At 48.2% G+C, this 8,309-nt stretch overlaps 1 pseudogene; it reads right to left on the reverse strand.

Moving 5' to 3' along the window:
- LOC131755465 (RNA/RNP complex-1-interacting phosphatase-like) overlaps nucleotides 1–8,309 on the reverse strand; it is a 313,564-nt pseudogene that overhangs the window by 222,394 nt on the left and 82,861 nt on the right.

The following is an 8,309-nucleotide window of genomic DNA, read 5'->3' on the forward strand; positions in this document are numbered from 1 at the left end:
GGCGGTTCGAGGCTTTTTAAAGTTCTCTTGGATAAGCTCAGTTTGGTGTTTCTTTCGCTTCGTCTTGGGAATTGTTGGCTTCTCTTCTGCCTTGACTTTGTTCCCTGACTTTTTATTCTCTAATGTAACAGATAAGGAAAAAAAGACGCTTTGTGAGACAGTCAGTGATTTGTCCAAAGTCACACAGATAGTAAATGTCAAAGTAAAACTGAACTTAGGTCTCCGGAATTCTAGTTCAATAGTCTCCCTCGTTATTCCATGCTACTTTGAATCTACTACTAAATTTAGGGGCAAAATAAATCTAATGAAAAACTTTAAAAAGTTTCTTTCCTTGGGCTTCCCTGGTGGCGCAGTGGTTGAGAGTCTGCCTGCCGATGCAGGAGACACGGGTTCGTGCCCTGGTCCGGGAAGATCCCACATGCCGTGGAGCAACTAAGCCCGTGAGCCATGGCCACTGGGCCTGCGCGTCCGGAGCCTGTGCTCCGCAACGGGAGAGGCCACAACAGTGAGAGGTCCGTGTACCACACACACACAAAAAGGTTTCTTTTCTTACCTGCCATGGTCAGAGAAGAAGAGGAAACATCAACTGCAGATACAAGAGATGAGGAGACAACACTAGAGGATGTCTGAGTGGCTGCAGCTGAACGGCACATGTGTCCAGTCCAAAGGTCACTGGTTACTGGTCACTGGTCACTTGTGATGATGCAAATTTGTTTACAAACAACTCCATGGAAACCCCAAGAGTCTACCAAGTGGTAGTAGGTTAGGTAGGAGAATGATGTCAGAAAGAAGGCAGTTTACAGGTATGAGATAGCCAATAGGGAGGTCCGATCCCCAACAGGAAGGTGGGATTGGGTGAAGAGAGTGTAGGAGAGCTAAAACAACACCTAAATTTCTGAGCTCCGGGTAGGAAATCCTAGAAGACAGATTTACCTTCCCCAGGCTCTCACATTAGGGAAATCATTGCAACATTTCTTACAGATGTTCATTAATATAATTAACTAACAGTTGCAGAGGGAGAGACAGAGGGAGAGGGAGATGGAGGGAAAGTGAGAAGGAGGGAAAGTGATGGAGGGAGGTAGAGGGTGAGGGAGAGAAGGAGGAGAGAGGGAGAGGGACGGAGGAACAGACCTCTCTCTCCCTCTCTCCCCCCTCCCTCTCCCTTTCCCTCTCTCCCTCTCCCTTGTCTCTGCCTCTCCCTCCATCTCTCCCTCTCTTGGAGGTAGTGAGGGAGATGGAGAGATGGAGGGAGAGGGAGGGAGGGAAAGGGAAAGAGGGAGGGAGAGAGGGAGAGATGGAGGGAGGGAGAGACATCTTTCGCTCCCTCCCTCTATCCCTCTCTCCCTCTCCCTCCTCTCTCTTCCTCTCCCTCTCCCCCTCTCCCTCCCCCTCCTTCCCTCTTTAGAGAGGGGGAGGGAGAGGGGGAGAGGGAGGGAGGGAGGGAGAGACGTCTTTTGCTCCCTCTGTCTATCCCTGTCTCCCTCCCTCTCCTGCTCTCTCTCCCTCTCCCTCCACCTCCTTCCCTCTCCATAGAGGGAAGGAGGTGGAGGGAGAGGGAGAGGGATAGAGGGAGGGGGAGAGGGAAAGGGAACAAAATAGAGGGAGAGCGGAACAGAGAAGAGGGACAGGGAGAGAGTGACATGGAGAGAAGGAGAGGGAAGAGGGAGAGGGAAAGAGGGAGAAGAAAGAGGGAAAGGGAGAGGGACATGGAGAGGGAGAGGCAAGAGGGAGGGGGAGAGAGAAAGAGAGGGAGAGGGAGTGGGAAGTGGGAAAGGGAGATGGAAAGAGGGAGAGAGGGAGAGGGAAGTGGGAGAGAAAAGAGGGAGAGACAGAGGGAGAGACAGAGAGGGAGGGGGGAGGGAGAGGGAGAGGCAGAGAGGGACAGGGAGCCAGGGAGGGAGAGACGGAGGAGAGGAAGCAGGGAGAAAAGAGAGAAAGAACACACCATCTACATTTCTATCAAATGACACCTGGGATCCTTACACAACCAGAAGAAAATAACACAGCGAGGCACTTTCTCAGCTGGAACCGGAACTGCACACAGGGCCAAACACCACCAGGCTAGCCACACATGTCCAGCTGTGCCCCATCCCCGTGAGTCCGGTCACCAGGGCTCTGAGTGTCTGCTCCTGGGAGCTGGGGTTCACCCTCTTGCCCAGGAGGCCGGGCCAAGACAGCAGGGCCCTGGGCTGGACACAAAGGGGGAAAAGCATCCCCACAGGACAGCTTGTGGGAGCAGATTCAGCTGCCAGATTCTGGAGGCCCGGGATCACCCTGTGGCCCGTGAAACCCAGGAGGCACGAGCGTCTTGCATCGTGATTCCTGTCCGTTGGACTGTAAACTTTATGTAGGGAATCTTGGAAACAGTGGTAAGAAGGCTGAATTCAAATGAGCTTTAGGCTATTATGGACCACTCTGCAGTGTGTGCGTTGCTAAAAACCCTCCCAGCTTCGCACTTGTTGAATGTGAAGATCCCCGAGATGCAGCCGATGTTGTCCAAGACCGTTGAATTAGGTCACAAGTCCCCTCTGTGATTGCTGTACATGAATACATAGCTCTTTGGAATATTTTTTGGAAATTGAGATGATCAATATACCAATGTCCTGCCAGATTAAGAGTAACTTGTAGAGCTGAATTTTGCGTTACTGTGCAATATTTTTTTTCATGCTGTCATTTGTAATATGTTTTGTGAGAATCCTTGGGATTAAAGTTTTGGTTCTAAAAGAAAAAAAGAAAAGAATCCACCTGCCAATGCAGGGGACACGGGTTCAAGCCCTGGTCCGGGAAGATCCCACGTGCCGCAGATCAACTAAGCCCGTGGGCCACAACTACTGAGCCTGCGCTCTAGATCCTGGGAGCCACAACTACTGAGCCCCCATGTCACAACTACAGAAGCCCACACGTCTAGAGTCCGTGCTCTGAAACAAAAGAAGCCGCCCTAATGGGAAGCATGTGCCCACAACGAAGAGGAGCCCCCGCTCGCCACAACTAGAGAAAGCCCGCGTGCAGCAACGAAGACTGAATGCAGAAAAAAAAAAAAAAAAAAAAAAAGACGATACTGGCCAGGTGATCACGAGTAAAATCGTTTGTCACAAGTCCCGTTGATGGTGTGTATCCTTGATGTGACCTGAGGAGAATGGTATTTTTATCTCTGTCTGAATCTTCCACCCCAAACCCCATAACTCCAGACCAACCATAAGAAAAACATCATAAAATAAATAGACAAACAAATTGAGGGACAAAATACCTGACCAGTCCTCCTCCAAACTTTCAAGGTATCAAAACCCAGGCTCATCTGAGAAATGTCATAGCCCAGAGGAGACTGGGAGAGAAAAAAGATGTTAGGGGAAAACTAGGGAAATTCTAATAAGGTGTGGACTTTAGTTAATAATAATGTATCCATCTTGATTCTTTAGTTGGATAAACATGTCGTACTAACGTACTAACATGTTGGAAATAGGGGTACTGGGTCGGGGTCCACGGCACTCTGTACACTCTGTACAGATCTGTGCAACTTCTTTGTGACTCTAAGCTATTCTAAAATTAAGCAAGTACTAAACAGAGATAAGAAAGTGATTTCCCTGATTTGAACACGCCTGAGTTTCTTTTCATGGTCACATTTTTGCTCTCTGGATGTGTCTTGGAATCAGTAGCAAAGGAGAGTTGCCAGCCCCTGGGAAGATGTGGCTGGTTTGCAGGTGGCTTGCTCTGGAGCTGCAGACCACGGTGGGAAGTCTGCAGCCCTGGGCTGCACTTAGAACCATGGGAGGGGATGGGCCAGCTCAGTTAGGGATGGAACCTATAAATAAACCTTTTTTTCTTTTCCATTATGGCTTATCACAGGTTATTGAATAGAGTTCCCTGTGCTAGACAGTAGGACCTTGTAGTTTATCCATCCTATATTTAATACTTTGCACCTGCTAACCCCAAACTCCCAATCCAACCCTCCCTCACTCTTTCTCCCCCTTGGCAACCACAAGTCTGTTCTCTATGTCTGTGAGTCTGTTTTTGTTTCATAGACGAGTTCATTTGTGTCGTATTTTAGATTTCACATATAAGTGAGATCATATGATATTTGTCTTTCTCTTCTGACTTACTTCATTTCGTAAGATAATATCTAGGTCCATCCACGTTGCTGCAAATAGCATTATTTCATTCTTTTTATGGCTGAATAATATTCCATTGTATATATGTACCACATCTTCTTTATCCATTCATCCATCAGTGGACACTTAAGTAGCTTCCACGTCTTGGCTATTGTAAATAGTGCTGCAATGAACATTGGGGTGCATATATCTTTTCTTTCTTTTTTCTTTCTCTTTCCCTTTCTTTCTTTCTTCTTTCCTTCCTTCCTTCTATCTCTTTCTTTCTTTCTCTCTCTCTCTCTCTCTCTCTCTCTCTCTCTCTCTTTCTTTTTTTGTCACAAGGCATGTGGGATCTTAGTTCCCTGACCAGAGATGGAACCCATGCCCCCTGCACTGGAAACACGGAGTCGTAACCACTGGACCTCCAGGGAAATCCCAGGGGTGTATGTATATTTTTTAATTAGAGTCTCCAGATCTCTGCCCAGGAGTGGAATTGCGGGACCCTATGGCAGCTGTATATGTTCTCTGCAAGTCTCACATCGATCACCTGCACTCCAATCCTTGCTCTCAACGTCATCTTCGGGGAACCCAACCTGCGACAGGGACCTTGACAAGAAGAAATGGCTGCGGGAAAAGCTACCTGCACAGGGAGGAGATAGAGGCCATCGCCCCTGGGGTGCAGTGGGGAGAGTGGGCAGAGATTTGTCATTTCACCCCCGATACTCATCTCAGCCCTCCTGTCTGCCCCACTCTAGGTCACCTCGGGATACAGAGGTGACCCGGTTCGAGTCCCTGAGTGTGCAGGAATCTAGGGGCACTAGCGGGTCTGGATACTATTAGTGCAGGGTCTCCCGCACAGCACTGGGGTTATTCGGGGCAGGTCATCCTCTGCTGGGGGCCCCTCCTGGGCACTGTGTGGGGTTCAGCAGCATCCCTGGCCCCACCCATTTTATTCCAGGGGCCCCTCCCCGCCAGTTGTGACAAGCACAGATTTTCCCCAGACATCACCGAAGAACTGGGTGAGGCGGGGGCAGGATGGCCCTGGGGAAGGACAGCTGTGTTGAAGCAACCAGCCTGGCCCAGGGCAAGGTCTGCCCCAATCCCGTCAGCACCTGCATTTAGAACTGCCCCTTCCCTCCCCACCTACCCTGCCCTGCAGTGGTCTCCGAGACATCATCCGCATGTAATAAATCACACCTCAGTTGACTGCTGCCCTCGCTAGAACGTGAGCTCTTTGAGGACAGGGATGCTGTTCCATCCCCAGCACCTAGAAGAGTGTCTGCTGTGTAGTAGATGCTTCCTAAATACTTGCTGAATAAAGGAGTTGAATAAAGGGATGAGTGGAGGAATGAATGAAGGTTACAATGGAAGGAGCGGAGAGGTTCCCTTTCTGGTTCTCGGGGGTTGGGAGATCAAGTGAAAGGTCCGTCCTAAATAGGCTGACCAGTGTTCTGGGGTTCCCGGGGACCGGGGGTTTCCCCAGAGTTCCAGCGCTCAAACCTGAGCGGTCCTGGGCAAACTGGGGGCGGGTGTGGGTCACCCTCTCTAAACACAGTAACAATACCAACTGCAATAGCAAGGGCCAATGACCTCTACGGTCTTGCTGACCAGGGACAGTTCTTTACCTGGCGGGGAAGGGTGGGCCGGGATTGGAATTCTGGTGATCCAGGGCGGGTGAGGAGGGCACACCCCGGGCTTGTGTAGGGGAGTCCAGGAAGGTTCTGGAGGAAGTGACAGTGACACAGGAGGGAGGGAGGAGTCTAAGGAAGGACGTCGCACAGGATAACGTGTGTCAATGGCCCTGGGCCCAAGGTCACACCTGACCAGGGCTTGCTTTTTTCTTTTTTCTCATTTACTTTTTCCCACATGGATATGCAATTGTCCTAATGCCATTTATTGAAAAGTCCTTAATTTCCCCACTTTCTGTCATATCAAGTGCTCATATATCTGTTTCTGGACCTTTATGCTTTATACCATAGAGCTATGCATCCCATCCTTGCACCACTAGGGCTGTTTCATCACTATAACTTTATTTTTTATTCATTTATTCTTGGGGCCATGCTGTGCGGCATGTGGGATCTTATCTCCCTGACCAGGGATGGAACCCGCGCCCCCTGCAGTGGGAGCTTGGAGTCTTAATCACTGGACCTCCAGGGAAGTCCCCAGGGCTTGCTGTGACATCCATCGAATGGTGGCGGGTGGGAGCAGCTGTCTGTGAGCCATCCTGTGTAGAAATGCAGGGTGGAGGGGAGGACAGCTGGATCTGGATCGGGAGGGGAAGAGGTGGAGGAGGGAGAGAGGGAGGGCGGGTGAGAGACAGAGAGTTTCCAGAGACAGTAGCTCTGGCCATGTCCTAGGGCACGAACGCTGAAAATAGCTCCTAGTGCCGGGAGCCTTGGAGCGGGAGACTGGCTCTCCTCCCTGGTGTGTGTGTGTGGGGGGGTGGCTCTGGGCTTCTCAGGCTGGGAATGGGGTGCACAGAGCAGGGAGCCTTCTCTCTGGGACCTTGCGGGCCATCCTTAGCTCACAAAGCTGAGCCACTCCTGGCCCGACGATTGGGGGGCCTATCCTCCCTGTCCCCTGGGTCATACCCCCTCACACACAGCTTCCCCTTGTGTGCTCCCAGGAACCAAGAGGATCTGTTTTTAAAGATTTGGGGGAGGGGGTAAGCATACAAACAAGAGCAGAATGGATACTTTTTCAGAATGTGAATGGCTCTGTGTAACCCCACCTCCACCAGGGTAACCAGTCCTGACCTCTAGCACCCTTGACGAGTCAGCCTTGGTCTGGGCTTGCGGACCCACAGAAGCTTCCTCATCCCCTCTTTCAGACCCCGTCTCTCCTTCAGTGTTTTTGTGAGAAGCACCCGGGGAAGTGGGACTGCTAGGCTGTACCGTTGCTAGAACTCCACCTGGGCTCCACCAGGCTCCAGCCCCCTGCCCTGTGCACCTCTCTGACCCTGAGGCACCTCAACTGGTAGGAGCGGCATCACCTTCCCTCCCTGGACTTGTGACACTTAAGGGAGACACCGAAAGGACAAGCGTTTGGCTCCCTGACTGGCAAAGAGCAGGTGCTCAATTGTCATAAGTGTCCGTATCAGTGAGGGTTCTCCAGACAAACAGAATCCATAGGGTGTGTGTGTGTGTATACACACACACACACGTGTATATATGCAGTATGCATACACACACATACACATATAGTGTATACAATACACACATATATACACATGTATAATGCATAGTTTGTATACAGTATGTATACACCCATAATATATACAATACACACATACATATACACCATACGTACACACATATAAAATGCATAGTTTGTATATATACAGGATGCACACATACATATAACATGCAATATACACACCTAGGTACATATATATCATACACATATACACATACAAAGTTATTTAGGTGTGTATATACATACACTATACATATATACACATATATACGCAATACATGCATGTACATACATATAGACACATTCACATCTACATATAAAAGCATATAGCATAAAATGTACATGTACTGTATATATAAATTCATCATATATATATACATATATATAAGATATATACACATACATATATACAATATATACCCACACATACACACCTATATGGAAATATGCGCCTGTACATACACATATAAATACATACGCAAGTGTGTATATATATAGTACATAATATATACATATAATACCTATACGACATATGCACATACAGGTATACAACATATAGACACACCTATATATAAATATACACTGTATACATACATATATACAGTGTACATATACTGTATATATTCACACACCCATATATCAATATATGGGTGTGTGTATATATACAGCATGTTCACATTTATAATATGTATACTATATATAGATACACATACATGTATACAATATATACACACAAATATATAGGCTTGTATGTATACTGTATATAGTACTTACACATATACTACAAACGCATGCACATATAAACATGTGTATACATATATATATATAACATGTATACACATATACAGATTAATAGGCTTGTATATATTCAGTATTTTTACATATATAATTTTGTTTTAAGGAGTGGACTCATGTGACCTTGAGGCAGGCAAGTCAGGGCACGACTCTGGGCTGGAGACACAGGGAAGAGCTGATGTCCCAAGCCCACTGGAGGAACAGCACCCTCTTCCTATGGAACCTCATTTTTCT

This window comes from Kogia breviceps, chromosome 4 (assembly GCF_026419965.1).
Source record: "Kogia breviceps isolate mKogBre1 chromosome 4, mKogBre1 haplotype 1, whole genome shotgun sequence".
Classification (NCBI taxonomy): domain Eukaryota; kingdom Metazoa; phylum Chordata; class Mammalia; order Artiodactyla; family Physeteridae; genus Kogia; species Kogia breviceps.